Source organism: Globicephala melas, chromosome 18 (assembly GCF_963455315.2).
Source record: "Globicephala melas chromosome 18, mGloMel1.2, whole genome shotgun sequence".
Taxonomy (NCBI): Eukaryota; Metazoa; Chordata; class Mammalia; order Artiodactyla; family Delphinidae; genus Globicephala; species Globicephala melas.
Genome location: NC_083331.1, coordinates 28062785 through 28082218, shown reverse-complemented (window position 1 = coordinate 28082218; position 19434 = coordinate 28062785). Strand labels below are relative to the sequence as shown.

The 19434-nt window shown below is 35.5% G+C and overlaps 1 pseudogene; it reads left to right on the top strand.

The window, feature by feature from the left end:
* The first annotated feature begins 1364 nt into the window (after window positions 1–1364).
* LOC115839050 (ATP-dependent RNA helicase DDX3X pseudogene) lies at window positions 1365–3307 on the top strand (annotated as a pseudogene).
* The last annotated feature ends 16127 nt before the right edge of the window (window positions 3308–19434 follow it).

The following is a 19434-nucleotide window of genomic DNA, read 5'->3' as shown; positions in this document are numbered from 1 at the left end:
TGGGAAAACTGTTTACTCAGAATAAAAAGAAGAAATCTGATAGTTATTTTTCCAGTTTATCCAGAAGGCATGATTGCTGTAAAGCAGAGAAATCTGCATTAAAGGAATAATAGTATCTATGTGAAACATCCATTTATTATGCTTTAGTGTTAATTTAAAAGGAAGTGTGGTATCTCGTACAGAATATTTCATTGACATAGGAATCAAGTATCTTGACTTATTCTCTCAAATCTGTCACTAGATAGCAAGCTTGACATCAGCAAGTCAGTTAACATCTTCATCCCCATTTCTTTATCTATAAGGTAATGAAGGGTTGGATATGTATTTTTATAAGTGTTTTACAGCTTGAAAATCATATTATTCTGAAAATTATATGGTATTATAATTTATCAATTCCAAAGGAACAAAAATCACAAAGAAGTATTGATTACACTTCATCTGTGCATAATCCAGGAAAGATCACTAATAAAATAATTTCTTTTGTATTGGACATTGGATTATCTGCATTGCATCTTGAGACCTGAAAAATTCTATTTATAGAATTAGGATTATGGAAATCTATTAACTTGTTACATTTAAACATTTTGTATTTTACTTACAGTATTTAAAATGGGAGGGTGAAGAGTTTGCGTTGCACTTGTCAACATTTAACCTTGAATATGTCAAGAAGTATTAGCCAATAATTTGTTTGTTTGTATAATATACTCCTAAATCCACAGAGTTATAGTGATTCTAACTGCACATAATATTTGATATAAACTCATTTGTTGTCAAAAATGAAATTCAAAGCAATCTCTAAAATGATAGCTTTCACTTTGCACTATTACATTGTGGCATTGTGCTACTTGCAAACCATTAAGTGAATTCACAGTTATTTACTTAGTACCCAAAAACTTAACTCCTTTTCACAGAGAAAAGTATAGACCATTAAGTTACACTGTAACTCAGAATAGAATAAACAAGGAAAAAACAAATTATAAAATCTCAATCAATCTTTCTGGCTGAAATATATACAATAACATTTAACCTGGTATGATAGTCTGATTAGAGAAGTATTAATTAAACACATCTGAAGAGGTGGTTTTTAAATAATTAAATAATTTAAAATTTATTTAGAAAACATATAAACCATTAAAATACACATTTATCAAATATTTTTCTTAGCCATACTTATAATCATTGAGTGATAATGTTGTAAAGCTTTTTTTTTGAATTGTAAATTGTTCAGAGACATTTCTTTCCAACATGGTTATATATCTGGAGATCTCAGTTTTTGGAACAAAATTCTACATGTGTTAGAGAACCACAGTTCTCCAGCGAGAGTCATTTACTGTTCATCAAACATACTCACTCAGCAGCAGAGGGAGATTCCAAGTTATCTGTATTCTTCACGGATGGATCCTGTGTTAGTAGAAAATGCCCTTGGGCTGGACCAGCAACATTAATTCTCCAGATAATCAGAGTCAAGGAAGGACAGCCGGCAAAGGGTGATATATTCCTTTCCATTCAAGGAACAAAGGAATTACTAAACAAGTCAATGATAAAGACAGTTCAGAGTGGAGTTCTAGTGAAGATAAGGATACATGTAGTATTTTGAGTCTCATAATGATTCAAGAGGAAAGTCTAGTTTCTTCAGTGATGGTGGAAGTGACTAAAGGGAAGGTTTGATGATAATGAAGAGAGTGACTATAACAACACTGGCTACCATGGTGACAGGTGTGGCTTTGGAAAATTTGAACATGGTAGAAACTGTCATTGGTGTGACAAATAGAAATGTTTGGAAAACCATTTCCAAGTGACTGCTTGGAGCAGGAACTTTTTTCTGAAGATAACACTGAGATTAACTTTGAGAAATATGACATTTCAATTGAGGCAAAAGCCAATAGCTGGCACCCACACATTGAAAGTGTTATTGATGTTAAGATGGGAGAAACTATTATGGGAAACATCAAGCTTACTTTTTATACTCACTTGGCTCCACTGCAACCTTGTGCTATTCTTTTTATGAAAGAGAAAGACACTTGATGTCTTGTACCCAAACAGCATCTGTAAAAATTCTTTTGCCGATCTTGAGTCATATTTATTCAGATGGTCAAGGAGAGACTTTGAGGGCCATGAAGAAAAACAGAAGGTAAGGGTAATATCCAATATCCAACCTCTTTGGTATTAGCATCAACAAGAGAGATTTGGCAGTACCAATCTATAAGGAAGCCAGAAAATTTTCATACTGGCCTGGAGATAGTCCTTACATCATTTATGGTGATGCTAGTATTGGATAGCAGATTCGATACTTAGAATGTGGATGGCACATGTTAGTTGTTACTCCCAGAGGCCTGGTAGACATGATGGAAAGAGAAAATATTAGAGTTCCACAAATACTTGGTGTTGGATAAAGTGGATCTTATATTGGTATGGGATTTGAACCTCAGATATATGGGATACTTGAACAAGATACTATGCCACCAAAGAGAGTTTATCATAACATGTTTAGTGCTGCTTTCCCTAAGGAAATACAGATACTTGCTCATGATTTCTTGGATGAATATATCTTTTTGGATGTAGGAATATTGGCTCTACCTCTGAGAACCTCACATCAAAAGAGTAAGACAAACAGTTATTTCTGCTTAACCTTTTAAGTGCAACAGGAAAGAATTCATTGACCTTAGTGTTTGTGGAGACCAAAAATGTGCGGATAGTCTGGAGGACTTTTTACACCATGAAGGATATGCTTGTACCAGTATCCATGGAGAATGATCTTGGAGAGATGATGAAGAAGTCTTCACCAGTTCCTCTCAGGAAAAAGCCCAATCCTAGTGGCTAGAGCAGGAGCAGCAAGAGGACTTCACATTTCAAATGGGAAAGAAGTTGTAAATTTTGACTTGCCAAATGGTATTGAAGAAAATGTACATTGCATTGACTGCATAGGATGTGTAGGAAACCTTGGCCTTGCCACCTTGTTCTTTAACAAGAGGAACATAAATATGACCAAGGGTTTGTTGGATCTTCTTGTGGAAGCTAAATAAGAAGTGCCATCTTAGTTTGAAAATAAGACATATCAACATCATTACAAGGGTAGCTGTAGTGGACATTCTAAGAGTAGTAGATTCTGTGGAGGATTTGTGCCAGATATTATTCACATAGTAGTGTTTTTAGCAATTCCAGCTTCAGTAGCAGCTGTACTGGCAGCAGCAGAGGTGATGGAAACAGCTACAGAGAGTTTGGTGGATGTGGCTATGGAAGCTTTTATAACAGTGATGGATATAGAGGAAATTTTAACTACTGGGGGATTGACTAGTGGGGCAACTAGCCTACTTTGTAGTAGATCATCCTGCCAAACAAGCTAATATGGAAACCACATGTAATTTAGCCAGATTATACCTTTTATAGTCTCAAGAATTTGTAACAAATTACCAACTGTGATACTCCATTGATTCTTTTTTTCTTAAAGGGAACTCAATGTCTCAAAAAGAGATGAAAGGAAAAATCAATGGTCTTGTTCAGAAGATAGTTTGAAGACTTCCATTGCTGTAATTTGGATTAACTCCCCTCCACCTACCCCCAACCCAAACTGCATTTATAATTTTGTGACTGCAAATCATTTGTTTGTTAATGTAATATGCTTTAACTTTAGACAATTTTTATTTTGATGTCCTATTGGGTCAGTAATGCTCAAGATATCAATTGTTTTGACAAAATAAATTTACTGAACTTTGGCAATTTTTTGTTGTTGTAAATCTATACATTTTAAACTTAAGCACACATTTACACACAAAACACTATTCGTTACTTAAGTATTTAAAGAGTAGACTGACTTTATTATAGTAAATGTCTCTTTTAAGGATATTTGACTTCCCAAATATGTCATTATAGAGAATAGCAGATATATGTTTTCCAGATTAAAATATTGGGATAGTAATGCCATCCTTTCTACCTAATATAAAAATGTGGTTTGCCTTATGATTGTAAGGAGATCTGATTCTAATGAAGAAAATGGCAGACACATGGGGCATACTGACAATTACCAGAGAGACTCAGTGGGTCCTGATGAATGTACCTAGCACAGGAAAATTAAACAGTACCTCATTACAGTTTGCTAATACTAGGCTCATCTGTGTACACATTTAATTTATGGATTTAATTTACTTTTAATGTAAAATATAACTTCCAAGGATTTAATATATCTCTTGTCCTTAATAAACCTGTCATGAATGTGAATTAGTCTTATATGATTTTTAGAAGCAATCTTGGAGTCTAAGAAAAATTCAACTAAATCACAGTTTTTAATGTTTACTATATGAATAAAATATGCCTGCAATAATACTTTAGTAGTTAGTGGTGACATTTGCCTTGAATGGAAAATAGCAAATAATTAAAAAAAAAAAAAAGAACAAAAACAATGACATCCCTTAGAATTTTCTATATTAGCCTAGTTTAGTAAGGTAGGACATATGACTTGAAAGTGCTGATCTTCTGGATATTCAATTTCAAGTGACTGGTGTTTACAGAAAAGAGTTCAAGGAGCAAAATCTAGAAGAATGAAAAGAAATGAGATTTATTGTGAGACTTAAGGGCAGAAGTTAAAAACTCTTAATCATGAGCTAAAAGTTCACCAATGTCTTTATTCTGATCACATATATCCTGTTTACCACATTTACATCTGTTGCTTTAATTTAAAAAATTCTCTCCTAAATAGCACTTCAAAAATATATCAGCTTTAATTTTTCATTTTAAGTATTTAAGAAAATATTCTACAAAGCAGAAGTTAAAAGAAAGAAAGATGAGAAAAATAATAAGAAAGCCTCACGCACTGTGATTAATATGCTTTACTGGTTTATCTTGCTTCCGTATCATGAATCAGGTTAGAAATGTGATTTTTCACTCAGCTTTTATTTTTATTTATTGGTTTAACACATCTGGAATATACACCACATCACTTTTCTGTTGAAATTTGTCCTTTTCTGTGTTCATATTAGAAAACAAAACATAATTTCCATTTTAATTAAAGCTGGGGACTGAGAAATCTAAAGTTGAAAAATTTTTTTATACTCATTTCTTTTTTAGTTAGATTATAAAATGTGTCTAAAGAGCCTTAGCTTATTTTGAGTCCTGGAAGAAAAAGGGATATTTCTGAAGGGCTCAGGAGGTTGTAAGTCAATTCCACTGCCTGACTGAGAGCAGAGGGCCATCCAGAACCAACATTTCTCACAGGTTCAAGCTAAAATGGCACAGTGCATTACAAGTTACAAACACTTTAGTAAGTTCAGCATTCTTTTTCCAAGAGACTAAATAAACAAACAAGTAAACAAATAAAGGCTGTAAACTATTCTTGTCAAGTTTTCATTGTCATTTGATCCTCTAATCTCACTATAATGAAAAATGAATTTTTTACTAAAATAAAATAATAATAAAAATATATAGTTTTGCAACGAGCTCCCAAAGATATAATTTTGCAATGAGCTCCCTCCTGCGATTCCTACAGCAGGAATTACAAACCTGCTTTATAGCCAAAAAAAAAAAAAAAAAAGGAAAAAAAAAGAAAATAAAATGGAATTACAAAAAGTTAAATAACTGACTGGTATTTAGCATCAGTTTGGTAAACTTTTTACATTAAATTGAGACATAACTGTTTCCCTAACAATTATAGTGAAATGTTAGGTAAACCCAACAAAGTAGTGATAGACAGGAAAATAATTTTTCCCAATTACATGTGTTTATATTAATAAATATTCTGCCAACGTCATGAGCTTCTTCCATGCGTCTGAAAGATCAATAGACTTGACTTGTTGAATTGTGGCTGAACTAATTACATAACTTCAAGCTTGAGAACATATTTTTCACTTACCAAGAAACAATTTAAAAATGAATAGGTACACATAAAGGATAAAATGTACTTGGGCACCTCATGAAAGATCTGTATAGAGCAATGGTTCAGGATACAGAAAAACTGGGTGTGAATCTCAGCTCTTTTTTCCTTATATGCAAACTTGGACAAGTTACATATTATTTTGTATTTGTTTCCTCATTTATAAAAGGAAAATAGTAATATCTACTTCACTAGATTTTTGTGAAAATTAAATGAATTGATGCATATGAAGAGCTGAATAAAGAGCCAGCTATATTACAAACTCTTGGAACTGAGATATGACAGACTTCTTCTTTTTTTTTTTTTTTTTTTTTTTTTTTTTTGTGGTACGCAGGCCTCTAACTGTTGTGGCCTCTCCCATTGTGGAGCACAGGTTCTGGATGTGCAGGCTCAGTGGTTATTGCTCAGGGGCCCAGCTGCTCTGCAGCATGTGGGATCCTCCTGGACCGGGGCACAAACCTGTGTCCCCTGTATCAGCAGACAGACTCTCAACCACTGCACCACCAGGGAAGCCCTGACAGACTTCTTTTATGGTAGCAAATATAAATATAATATTTCCCTAAGTATTGGTCACTAACTGGTTGATTATATTCTTTGTTTCTAAGTTATTGACTTTAGTTTTTGTCTTATTTATCATAATTTTAGTTTGTTTCCCTTTCTATGGTGAGAAATTATTGTTTAATTGTAGACTTAGTATTACTTGTGTATCATATATAGAAAATGCTACAATTCAATGTGATGATTAAGATATTCTTTTCAAAGAGTATTTAAATAAAAGTAAATGATGTCCTCAAGTAAAGGTGACTATTCTGCAATGTAAAATAACTGAATGGATAAAGTGTATTGAAGATTGTTAGGCCAAAAAGAAAAAAAGAAAAGGAAAAATATGGTCTTATATCTCTAACCTCTGTCTATAAGTTTTAAACATAATGATAGGGAGCAGAGTTAAGATGCAAGAATTGTAGGATGCAGAATTTGTCTCTCCTACAAGTACATCAAGAATACATCTACAAATGGAACAATTCTAACAGAGTACCTGCTGAACATTAGTGGAAGATTTCAGACACCTACAAGGACAAGAAAAATCCCCTCACAACTGGGTAGGATGAAAGAAAGAAAAGAGGAATCAAAAAGAGGACCAGCAACCCTGGTGGGAAGCTGAAGGTGAGGAGAGGTTTCCACAGTCAGAGAAACCTCCTCACGGTGGGTAAATTGGCTGGGACAGAAAGGGACTTTCAGGGGATTAAAGGAGAATGCAGCAGACAGTCTGTGGAAGGCAGGACAAAGTAAGAATTGTGCGCTTGGTCTATATTGCTGCCCTGCACACCCCAGTCTGAGTTGTGTGTCTCCTGTTGCAGAGGTGGGCTGGATGCTGGAAAGTGAGGTTTGGAACATGGACCCAGAGACGGGACAGCTGTTTTCTGTGAAAAGACAGCCTGAAGGGACAGGAGTAAGGAGCTCCACAACCAGGAAAGTTTGTGGAAAAAGCCTGGGACACCATAGAAGCAAGGCATCATTGTTGAGTAACATGCAAGGGATGGGGCTCTCACTGCTGGTTTCCCCACCTGCTGTCTTCAGCCTCCATGGGCACCAATCTCAGCAGGCTCACCCTTCCCTCAGGTCAAGGTCTCTTCCACCCTCATAGGCTCTGGGATCTTGAGCACCACCCATCACAAAGCCTCCTCAGGAATCAGCCATGGGCACCCCTGTCTGAGATGCGACTCTACCACTCCTGGCAGGGACTGAGTACTAAAGCGTGGGGTTAAGAGAGCAGACTGGGCAGAGGAGCACTGTTGGCTGTGCAGATATAACAGAAGGGACGGGAGTGAGGATCTCTGTGGCTGGGAGTACCCATAAAAGAAGCATGGTCTGCCTAGGAAATGAAGTTCCATTGCTGAGTGATTTGCAAAGGATGGGGCTGCCACTGCCCCCACATACCAGCCCTTGCCTCCATAGACACTGGGAGGGACTCCCACCAGAGAAAGTGTGCCACAGTCTGGTGCAACTACCTTCCAGTTTATGCTACAGGCACTTCATGCACACCCCAGTTGTGGCTGCCATACCCCTCCATGGCCTGAATGAGTAAGTGTACCCCAATCAGTCACTGCTTTCACTCCTTTTGCCTGTATGGGGAACAGAAGCCTGAGGGTGGCACACATGCAGAGGTGGAGCCAAAAGCAAAGCTGAGCACCAGGGGTGCTGCAACTAAGGAAAGAGGATTGGAAAGCTCTCCATGCAACTGCACAAGCCTACAATTTGAATGTTGGTACATTTAATGTTGTCCCAGAAGTCTCTGAGACTGTACTCATTTAATTCTTTTTTCTTTATTCTGCACTGCAGAATTGTTTTTGACCATTCTGTCTTCCAGCCCACTTATCCATTCTTCTACCTAAGTTATTCTGCTACTGAGTCCTTCTAGTATATTTTTCATTTTAGTTATTTTGTTGTTCATCACTGGTTGTTTGTTCTTTAGTTCTTCTAGGTACTTATTAAATATTTCTTGTATCTTCTCGATCCATGCCTCCATTCTATTTACAAGATCTTGGATGATCTTTACTATAATTACTCTGAATTCTTTTTCAGGTAGATTGCCTATTTCCTCTTCATTTATTTGGTGTTGTTTGTTTTTACCTTGCTCCTTCGTCTGCAACATATTTCTCTGTCATCTCATTTTGTTTAACTTACTCTGTTTATGTTCTCCTTTTGGCAGGCTGCAGGATCATAGTTCCTCTTGCTTCTTTTATATGCTCACTGTTGTGTGAGGATGGTCCAAGTGTTTGTGTGGGCTTCTCAGTGAGAGGGACTTGTGTCTGTGCTCTGGTGGGTGGAACTATTTTCACTCTGATGGGCAAGGCCACGTCATGTGGTGTGTTTTGGTGTGTCTGTGAGCTTTGTACAACTTTAGGCAGCCTGTTTGCAAATGGGTGGGGCTGTGTTCCTGTCTTGCTGGTTGTTTGGTGTGTGGTGTCCAGCTCTGGATCCTGCAGCCAGTTAGGTGGAGCCGGGTCTTGGTGTCAAGATGAATACTTCTGGGAGGGTGAAAGCTTATTAATATTTCCTTGTCTTGGGAATTCTCTGGCAGTCCAGCATCCTGGGCTCAACACTCTCACCCTAGAAACCCAGGCCTGATCCCTGGCTGGGGACTCAAGAGCCCACAAGCTTCACAGCAGTGCCAGAGTAAAAAGAAAGAAGAAAAAAGGAAAAGAAAACAAAGAGACAAATGGAACTCAATACAAACAGCAAAGACAAAAACAAACAGGAACACACACACACAAAATAAAAAAGAAGAAAGAAAACAGACAAACCATACCCAAAACAAATAATAAAAAACAAAAACAAAGAGAAACAAAGAAGCAGACAGAAAAGAAAAAAGAAAAAAAAAGAAATAAAAAAAACAACAGAACAAACAAAAGAACTCAAAAATGAAAGCTATCCATAAGGACTAAACTAACAAAAACAAACAAATAAACAAATACATATATATATATATATATAAGTAAAAAAAAAGAAAAGAAAAGAAACAAACATTAAACACATAAAAACCACCAAAAAAAAAAAAAAAGAAAAATAAGAAAAAAATCCCACAAAAGAACAAAAAGGTAAAGTAAAAATAGAGAAATTTAAGAAATATTAAAAAGTAAAAATATAAAAATAATAAAGACAACACCACAACTATGGAACAACAGGAAACACACACAAAAAAAGAATACTAATACTAAGCATATTTTCCCGGGGCCTCCTCTGTCTGTGTCCTTACTCCCACAGTGAACCACAGCCAACCTCTGCCTCCCAAGGAGGCCCTCAAATACCTCTAAGTAGATCTCCGGACCTCCTGTGGGCCTTGTGGGTCCAGATCAGTCTCTGACCTGGCCCAATTCCTGCGTGTACTTGCTCCCAAAGTCCATTGTTGCTATAGCTAAACTGGTCTCAGTTGTGGGAACACTCATTTTCTATTCAGATATTCCAGGGTTTACCAAGGTAATTGCAGGGATTTAATTAATAGCTTGTGCAGCTTCATGGAGAGCTTTCTGATCCTCTTCCTTAGTTGTATCACCCCTGGTGCTCAGCTCTGCTTTTGGCCCTACCTTTGCATGTGTGCCACTCTCAGGCTTCTGTTCCCCATACAGGCAAAAGGAGTGAAAGCAGTGACTGATTGGGGCACACTTACACTTTCAGGCCAGGGAGGGGTATGGCAATCACAACTTGGGTGTGAATGAAGTTCCTGTAGCATAAACTAGAAGGCAGTTGCACCAGACTGTGGGGTACTTTCACTGGTTGGAGTCCCTCCCAGTGCCCATGGAGACAAGGGCTTGCATGTAGGGGTGGTGGCAGCCCTGACCCTTGCAAACAACTCAGCAATAGCACCTCATTTCCTAGGCATACCATGCTTCTTTTAGACAAAGAGAAAGAGAAAGGGTCTGAGAAAATATTTGAAGAGATTACAGTTGAAAACTTCACTAACATGGGAAAGGAAATTGGCACCAAAGTCCAGAAAGGGCAGAGTCCCATACAGGATAAACCCAAGGAGAAACATGCTGAGACATATTAATAAAACTAACAAAAATTAAAAACTAAGAAAAAATATTAAAAGCCACAAAGGAAAAGCAACTAATAACATACAAGAGAATCCCCATAAGGTTATCAGCTGATTTTTCAGCAGAAACTCTTCAGGACAGAAGGGAGTGGCAGGATAGATTTAAAGTGATGAAAAGGAAAAACCTACAAAGAAGATTATTCTACCCAGCAAGAATCTCATTCAGATTCAATGGAGAACTCAAAAACTTTACAGACAAGCAAAAAGTAAGCAAATTCAGCACCACCAAACCAGCTCTACAACAAATGCTAAAGGAACTTCTCTAGGCAGGAAACACAAGAGAAGAAAAACACACAAAGGCAAACCCAAAACAATTAAGAAAATTGTAATAGGAACATACATATCGATAATTACCTTAAATGTAAATGGATTAAATACTCCAACCAAAACACACAGACTGGTTGAATGGGTACAAAAACAAGACCCATATATATGCTGTCTACAAGAGACCCACTTCAGACCTAGTGACACCTACAGACTGAAAGTGAGGGGATGGAAAAAAGATATTCCATGCAAATGGAAATCAAAAGAAAGTTGGAGTAGCAATACTCACATCAGACAAAATAGACTTTAAAATAAAGACTATTACAAGACACAAGGAAGGACACACATAATGATCATGAAATCAACCCAGGAAGAAGATATAACAACTGTAAATATGTATGCAACCAACATAGGCACTACAATACAGAATGCAAGTGCTAATAGCCATCAAAGGGTAAATCAACAGTAACACAATAATAGCGGGGAACTTTAACACTCTACTTACACGAATGGATAGATCATGGGGACAGAAAATTTAAAAGGAAATAAAAAACTTAAATGACAAACTTAATTGGTGTTTATAGGACATTCCATTGGAAAGCAGAATAATATACTTTCTTCTCAAGTGCACATGGAACATTCTTCAAAATAGATCACATCTTGGCTCACAAATCAAGATTCAGTAAATTTAAGAAAATTTAAGTCATATCAAGTATCTTTTCTGACCACAACATTGAGATAAGAATCAATTACAGGAAAAAAAAATCTGTAGAAACACAAACAATAAGAAGCTAAATAGTGTGCTACTAAATAACCAAGAGATTAATGAAGAAATCAGAGAAAATTTTTAAAAAATCTAGAAACAAATGACAACAAAATCATTATAACCCAAAACCTATAGGATGCAGCAAAAGCATTACTAAGAGGAAGATTATAACAATACAATCCTACCTCAAGAAACAAGAAAAATTTCAAATAAACAACCTAACCTTACACCTAAAACAAATAGAGAAATAGCAACAACAACAAAAACACACCTTAAACTTAGTAGAAGGAAATAAATCATAAAGATCAGGGCAGAAATAAATGAAATAGAAACAAAGAAAACAGTAGCAAAGATCAATGAAACTAAATGCTGGTTCTTTGAGAAGATAAATAAAATTGGTAAACCTTTAGCCAGACACATCAAGAAAAAATGGGAGAGGAGTCAAATCAATAAAGTTAGAAATGAAAAAGTAGAAGTTACAACTGACACTGAAAAAACACAAAGGATCATAAGAGACTACTACAAGCAACTGATATGCCAATAAAATGGACAACCATGAAGAAATGGACAAATTCTTAGAAAAGCACAACCTTCCAAGACTGAAACTGGAAGAAATAGAAAATATGAACAGACCAATCACAAGTAATGAAATTGAAACTGTGATTAAAAATCTTCCAGCAAACAGAAGTCCAGGACCAGATGACTTCACAGGTGAATTCCATTAAACACTTAGAGAAGTGATAATACCTATCCTTCTGAAATGCTTCCAAAACATTGCAGATGGAGGAACACTCCCAAACTCATTCTACGAGGCCACTATCACCCTGATACCAAAACCAGACAAAGATACTACAAAGAAAGAAAATTACAGACCAATACCACTGACGAATATAGATGGAAAAATCCTCAACAAAATACTAGCAAACAGAATTTAACAATACTTTAAAAGGATCATACACCATGATCAAGTTGGATTTATCCCAGGGATGCAAGGATTCTTCAATATAAGCAAATCAATGTAATACACCATATTAAAAAACTGAAGGATAAAACCATATGATCATCTCAATAGATTTATAAAAAGCTTTTGACAAAATTCAGCATACATTTATGAAATAAACTCTCCAGTAAGTAGCCATAGAGGGAACCTACCTCAAAATAATAAAAGCCATATACAACAAACCCACAGCAAACATCATTCTCAATGGTGAAAAACAGAACGCATTTCCTCTAATATCAGGAAAGAGACATGGATATCCACTCTTGTCACTATTATTTAACATAGTTATTGAAGTTTTAGCCACAGCAATCAGAGAAGAAAAAGAAATAAAAGGAATCCAAATCGGAAAAAATAATAGTAAAACTGTCACTGTTTGAAGATGACATGATACTATATATATAGAAAAATCTAAAAATGCCACCAGAAAAGTACTATAGCTAATCAATGAATTTGTTAAAATAGAAGTATATAAAATTAATGCACAGAAATCACTTGCATTCCTATACACTAAAAAAGAAAGATCAGAAAGAGAAATTAAGGAAACAATCCCACTCACCATTGCAACAAAAAGAATAAAATATCTAGGAATAAACCTACCTAAGGAGGCAAAAACCTGTACTCAGAAAACTATAAGACTCTGATGAAAGAAATCAAAGATGACACAAACAGATGGAGTGATATACCATGTTCTTGGATTGGAAGAATCAATATTGTGAAAATGAGTACACTTCCCAAAGCAATCTACTGAATCAATGAAATCCCTATCAAATTACCAATGGCATTTTTCACAGAATTAGAACAAAAAATCTTAAAATTTGTATGGAGACACAAAAGTCCCTTAATAGTCAAAGCAATTTGAAAAAAAAAAAAAAACAGAGCTGGAGGAATCAGGCTCCCTGACTTCAGACACTACTACAAAGCTACAGTAGTCAAGACAGTATGGTACTGACACAAAAACAGAAACATAGATCAATGGAACAGAATAGAAAACCCAGAGATAAACCTACCCACTTATGGTCACCTAAGCTATGAAAAAGGAGGCAAGGATATACGATGGAGAAAAGACACTCATTTCAATAAGTGTTGCTGGGAAAACTGGACAGCTACATGTAGAAGAATGAAATTAAAACATGCCTTAACACCATACACAATAAACTCAAAATGGATTAAAGACCTAAATGTAAGTCCAGACACTATAAGACTCTTAGAAGAAAATATAGGCAGAACACTTTGACATAAATCACAGCAAGATATTTTTGACCCACCTCCTAGAGTAATGGAAATAAAAACAAAAATAAACAAATGTGAACTAATGAAACTTAAAAGATTTTGCACAACAAATGAAGCCATAAACAAGATGAAAAGACAACCCTCAGATGGGAGAAAATAAATATAAAAGATTCAATGGACCAAGGATTATCCTACCTAATATACAAAAAGCCCATGCAACTCAATATCAAAAACAAACAAACAAACAAACAATGTAATGCAAAAATGGGTAGAAGACACAAATAGGCTTTTCTCCAAGGAAGACATACAGATGGCCAAGAGACACATGAAAAGTTGCTGAATGTCACTAATTATTAGAGAAATGCAAATCAAAACAACAGTGAGGTATCACATCACACAGGTTAGAATGGGTATCACCAGAAGCCTACAAACAATAAATGCTGGAGAGGGTGTGGGGAAATGGGAACCCTCTTACACTGTTGGTGGGAATGTTAATTGATACAGCCACTATGGAGAACAGTATGGAGGTTCTTTAAAAAACTAAAAATAGAATTACCATATGATCCAGCAATCTCACTACTGGGCATATACCAACAGAAATCCATAATTCAAAAAGATACATGCACCACAATGTTCATTGCAGCACTATTTACAATAGCCAGGTCATGGAAGCAACCTAAATGTCCATCCACATATGAATGGATAAAGAAGATGTGGTACAGATATACAGTGGAATATTAGCCATAAAAAGGAACAAAACTGGGTCATTTGTGGAGACATGGGTGGACCCAGAGACTGTCATACAGAGTGAAGTAGGTCAGAAAGATAAAAACAAATATCATATATTAACGTATATATTTGGAATCTAGAAAAATGGTACAGATGAACTGGTTTGCAAGATAGAAATAGAAACACAGAAAAGAGAACAAACCTATGCACACCAAGGGGGGAAATCTGGGAGTGGGGGGTGGGATGAACTGGGAGATCGGGATTGATACATATACCATAATATGTATAAAGTAGATAACTAATGAGAACCTGCTGTATAGTACCAGGAGCTCCATTCTCTGTACAGTAGAAACTAGCACAATATTGTAAAACAACTATACCCCGATAAAAAACATTAGCATACAGAAATATCTTGCATTCCTATACACTAAAAATAAAAGATCAGAAAGAGAAATTAAGGAAACAATCCCATTTATCATCACAACAAAAAGAATAAAATACCTAGAAATAAACTACCTAAGGAGGCAAAAGACCTGTATGCAGAAAACTATAAGATACTGATGAAAGAAATCAAAGACAACACAAACAGATGGAGTGATATACCATGTTCTTGGATTGGAAGAATCAATATTGTGAAAATGACTATAATACCCAAACAATTTATAGATTCAATGTAACCACTATCAAATTTCCAATGGTATTTTTCACAGAAATAGATCAAAAATTTTTACAATTTATTTGGAAACACAAAAGACCCCGAATAGCCAAAGCAGTCTTGAGAAAGAAAAACGAAGCTGAAGGAATCAGACTCCCTGACTTCAGACTGCACTACAAAGCCACAGTAATCAAAACAGTATGGTACTGACACAAAAATAGAAATAGAGAACATAATAGAAAGCCCAGAGATAAATTAACGCACCTATGATCACCTAATCTATGACAAAGAAAGCAAGATATACAATGGAGAAAAGACAGTCTCTATAAGAATTGATGCTGGGAAAACTGGACAGCTATATGTAAAAGAATGAAATGAGAACACTCCCTAACACAATACACAAAAATAAACTCAAAACAGATTAAAGACCTACCAGACACTATAAAACTCTTAGAGGAAAACATAAGCAGAATACTCTTTGACATAAATTGCACCAAGATCTTTTCTGACCTACCTCCTAGAGTAATGAAAATAAAAACAGGGACTTCCCTAGTAGTTCAGGGGTTAAGACATTGCCTTCTAATGCAGGAGGTGTGGGTTTGATCCCTGGTTGGGGACCTATGATCCCACATGAATAGCAGCCAAAAAACCAAAACATAAAACAGCAGCAATATTGTAACAAATTCAATAAAATCTTTAAAAAATGGTCTACATCAAAAAAAAAAAAAAAAAAGAGAGAGAGAGGAAAAACAAAAATAAACAAATGGGACCTAATTAAACTTAAAAATTTTGCACAGCAAAGGAAACCATAAACTAGATGAAAAGACAACCCTCACAATGGGAGAAAATATTTGCAAATGAAGCAACTTACAAAGGATCAATCTCCAAAATATACAAACAGCTCATGCAGCTCAATGTCAAATAAACAACTCAATCAAAAAATGGTGGAATACCTAAACAGACATTTCTCCAAAGAAGACATCCAGATGGGCAACAAACACATGAAAAGATGGTCAACATCACAAATTATTAGAGAAATGCAAATCAAAACTACAATGAAGTGTCACCTCACCACAGTCAGAATGGCCATCATCAAAAAATCTACAAGCAATAAATGCTGGAGAGGGTGTGGAGAAGAGGAAAACCCCTTACACTGCTAGTGGGAATGTAAGTTGATCCAGCCACTAGGGAGAACATTATGGTAGTTCCTTAAAAAACTAAAATAGAACTATCATATGACCCAGAAAGCCCACTACTGGGCATATACCCAGAAAACCATAATTCAGAAAGATACATGCACCCCAATGTTCATTGCAACACTATTTACAATAGCCAGGACATAGAAGCAATCAGAATGTCCATCAACTGAGGAATGGATAAAGATGTGGTACATATATACAAAGGAATATTACTCAGAAATAAAAAGGAATAAAATTGTGTCATTTGCAGAGAAGTGGATGGACCTAGAGACTGTCATACAGAGTGGAGTAAGTCAGAAAAAGAAAAATAAATATCATATATTAATGCATATATGTGGAATCTAGAAAAATGGCATAGATGATCTTATTTGCAAAGTAGAAATAGAAACACAGACATAGACAACAAACTTATGGATACCAAGGGGGAAAGGGAGTTGGTGGGATGAATTGGGAGATCGGGATTGACATATATACACTGCTATGCATAAAATAGATAGCTAATGGGAACCTATTGTGTAGCTCAGGGAACTCTACTCAGTGCTCTGTGGTGACCTAAATGGGAAGGAAATCCAAAAAAAAGGTGATATATGTATACATATAGCTGATTCACTTTGTTGTGCAGCAGAAACTGACACAGCAGTGTAAAGCAACTATTCTCCAATAAAAAGCTTTTATTTTAATTAAAAAAAAGAAAAAAAATAGCATCTGGGAGACAATACAGGTAGGCATGAATTAAGGCAGTGGGAATGGAGAGGAGGGGACTTATTTGGGGAACATTAAGGTGTGGAATTTTAGAATGACAGGGGATAAGGGAGTGGGAGAGTAAAGGAAAACTGACAGATGTGTGGAAAACCGATGGGATGGTGATACCATTAGTTGAAAAAATAAATCCAGTTTTGAGTGACTATAAATTTGAAGATAAGAGTTTGAGATTTTTATGGGATATTCAGGTGAGAATCTCTGCTTGTCAATTAGAAGTATATTTCTGGGACTGAAATGAGATAGATGTCCATGCCAGAGATAGAGATTTGGGGGTTAATCAACTTATAGACAGCAACTAAAGCTGTGGGAATAAATGCCATCCACTGATGGTTTATAGAAAAGGGAAGGAGGGCACTTCTGGTTCTGAAATATGGCAGACCAGGAACTTGAGAACCTATCCAATGTAAACACATAAACATGTAAGATACAAGGCAGTAAAGCTTATTAGAGCAGAGCTACACTCAGAGGGTAGTGGATGGAGTGAGAGTTTGGGGTTAGTAGAGGCAAACCATTACATTTATAATGGATAAATAACAAGGTCCTACTGTATATCACAGAGAACTATATCCTGTCTCCTAGGATAAACCATAATGAAAAAGAATATAAAAAAATAATGTATATATGTATATAACTGAGTTACTTCTCTTTATAGAAGAAATTAATACAACATTGTAAATCAACAATATTTCAATAAATTTAAAAAGTAAATATAATGATAAAGTTGATATAGTTATATTACAAGATTAAGATAATAGAAATACTAAAAATGATACTCAGAATTTTACTACGCTATAAAACTGTTATCTCTGATTACAAAGGAAGGTAACTTATAGACAGGTAAATAAATGATTGATTTGAAAATATTTCAAATATCAGAATATGAACAGAATGAAATTTAAGAACTACATCCTATAAACAAAAACAGTATAACACACGAGCATGCCATCTCTCTATAGGAGTAGATAATATACTCAGATATTTAAGTCTACTGTTGCACTGGAAATAATTAACTGAAATACATGTGTGGCCTATACCAGTTTCTTATACTGAGAAAATATAAAACCCTGTCACGAGTAATACAAAATCATTTGTTAATCAAATTTCATTGAAATATTCTATTTTATGGTAAAATTTTAATTTTGTAAGAAAAAACGTTTAGAAGAAATTTTTAAACATTGTCAGTATTAACATCTTCACTCATAAAAATAATCATCATTTCATTCCTGCAAGGATAGTGGTATGCTGAAGGGATGCAGAATATTGCAGAATATAATTAAATTGCTAAATTCACAAGATTCACTGGATTTTTGGCTCAAGTATCACTGAGTGATGGTTTTATTTCATATCTATAGTTAAGAAAGCTTAAGCTTTATTACTTTAAAATAATATTTGATCTGGGCATTATTAATGTGAGGTTATAAGTTGATACACAGGCATACTTTTTTTACTGTGCTTCACTTCATTGAGTATCTCAGATATTGCATTTTATACAAATTGAAGTTTTGTGGCAACCCTGTATAAAGCAAGCCCGTAGGCACGATTTTTCTAACAGCATTTGCTCCTATGTGTTTCTTGGTTACAGTTTGGTGATTCTCACACTGTTTCAAACTTTCATTATTATTATATTTGTTATGGTGGTCTGTCATCAGTGAGTTTTGATGCTACTATTCTAATTGTTTTGACATGCCACAAACCATACCATATGACAGCAAACTTAGTCAATAAATGTTGTGTGTGACAATCTGCTCCACTGACCAGCCATTCCCCCATCTTTTTCCCTCTCTTGGGACCTTCCTCTTCCTGAGATACAACAATATGGAAATTAGACCAATTAATAACCCTCCAGTGACTTCTAAGTGAAAGGAAGAGTCACACATCTCTCACTTTAAATCAAAAGCTAGAAATGATTTAGCTTAGTGAGGAAGGCATGTAGAAAGCTGAGATAGGCCAAAAGCTAGGCCTCTTGTACCCAACAGTTAGCCAAGTTGTGAATACAAGGGAAAAGTTCTTGAAGGAAATTAAAAGTGCTACACCAGTGAACACATGAATGATAAGAAAGAAAAGCAGCTTTCTTGGTGACATGAAGAAAGTTGTAGTGGTCTGGATAGAGGATCAAACCAAATGCAACTTTCCCTTAAACCAAAGCCAATCCAGAGCAAGGCCATAACTCTCTTCAATTCTGGCAAGGCTGAGATAGATGAGGAAGATGCAGAAAAAACGTCTGAAGTTAGCAGCGGCTGGTTCATGAGGTTGAAGGAAAGAAACCATCTCCATAACACAGAAGTACAAGGTGAAGAAATAAGTGCTGATGTAGAAGCTTCAGCAAGTTATTCAGACACTCTAGTCAAGATAATGAAGGTGGATACACTAAA